Source organism: Pygoscelis adeliae, unplaced genomic scaffold (genome assembly GCF_000699105.1).
Source record: "Pygoscelis adeliae isolate BGI_AS28 unplaced genomic scaffold, ASM69910v1 Scaffold113, whole genome shotgun sequence".
NCBI classification, from domain to species: domain Eukaryota; kingdom Metazoa; phylum Chordata; class Aves; order Sphenisciformes; family Spheniscidae; genus Pygoscelis; species Pygoscelis adeliae.
In genome coordinates this window covers 15,003,720-15,005,491 of record NW_008825108.1, presented here as the reverse complement: position 1 = coordinate 15,005,491, position 1,772 = coordinate 15,003,720, and positions in this window count along the sequence as shown.

The following is a 1,772-nucleotide window of genomic DNA, read 5'->3' as shown; positions in this document are numbered from 1 at the left end:
AAAGAGGAGTTTATTTCAGTTAGGGCAACATCTGGATTTGCAATTACACTGGTTTTGCTGGTAGCTACTATCTTCATTCACCCTTCTTCCTCTTTTTTATTGCTGTAACAATATTTTTTCTTAGGTGTGGCTTTTAAAAGTAGACATGGAATTGAGTTGAGCTATAGAGTAACTCATTCAGACTGTTTTAGGCCACCGTGTGTATAAATTCACAAGATGCATGTATTGAATCCTTTCAAACGGCACTCTTTGATCCTCAGTGTTGCAAGTGCCACACTGTCTATCAGGCACTAATTAGGAGTTTGCTTTCCCCTCTAAACCACTTTAAAATGTGCAGGTGCAACAGTTTTATCACTCTAGCTGTAATTAGTTTTTAGTTACTTCAAAAAAGACGTTGGCAGTTTGCAAGGAATCCCAGCTATCGTGGATGTGTTCCTACAGCACTGTGGATAAAGTAAAACCATTTTCGGGAAGTTTATTGAGGCATTAGATGTGGAATCCCACATGATACTTTAATAGGAGAAAATGGAATAAGGAGAATTGTAGAGGAATCAGGACTGGCTAAATAAGGAAAAATAATTTTAAATTAAGGGGGTTTATTGATAGGGAGCAGAGGGATTAGTGCTGGGTCAAATACTAACATTTTAACTAATCATTTGATGGATTGAAGAACATGATCATTCTCTTCACAGGTGAATCTAGGAAGGATCATGAGTCCTATTTAAAATCCTATCTTAAACAGTAGGATTTCGGTACAGCATGAATTTGAGAATAAAATAAGCTAGAATGAAAAAGGTGCCTCCGAAGAATAAAAATGTAAAATTAACAATGGGAGAAGGAATAATCTAATGCAGAAAATCACGTTAAAGGAATACTGCTTTGAAGAAGTACCCCTGGGAATGCTGTGCGGTTATCCAATTAACAAGCTGAAATTGAGTCAGCAGTCACAGCTGCAAAAATAAGGATATGTATCAATGCACCAGGGAATTCCTTGGCCAGGAAAATATGAATCAACCTGAAAAAATGAGGTATCAATGTGAATTTTGAATCTAGAATAAGAAATCACAAGAATATAGTAGATAACCATTCCAGGTTACTCATGAAGTCAGAGAAGGCAACAAGGTTTATCTGCCCAGATAAGTGTTCCCATTTGAAATGTGTTAGGTTTGCATCCTGGAAAGAAAATCAGGAAGTTCATGCCTTAGGTTAGAAAGTGATTGTGGTGGGTTGACCTTGGCTGGATGCCAGGTGCCCACAAAGCCGCTCTGTCACTCCCCTCCTCAGCAGGACTGGGGGGAGAAAATAAGATGGAAAAAAACTCATGGGTCAAGATAAAGGCAGTTTAATAAAGCAAAAGCAAAGGCTGCATGCAGAAGCAAAGGAAAACAAAAGATTTACTCTCTGCTTCCCATCAGCAAGCGATGTCCAGCCACTTCCTGGGAAGTAGGGCTTCAGTACGCTTAACGGTTGCTCCGGAAGATAAACATTGTAGTAACAAATGCCCCCTCTCCTCCTCCTTTCTCTTAGCTTTTATTGCTGAGCAGACATCATATGGTATGGAATACCCCTCTGGTCAGTTTGGGTCAGCTGTCCTGGCTATGTCCCCTTCCAAGATCTTGCCCAGCCCCAGCCTACTGGTGAGGAGGGAATGTTGGAGAGACAGCCTTGATGTTGCGCGAGCACTGCTCAGCAGTAGCCAAAACACTGGTGTGTTATCCTCACCTTTCCAGCTACCAATACAAAGCACAGCACTATGAGGGCTGCTATGGGGA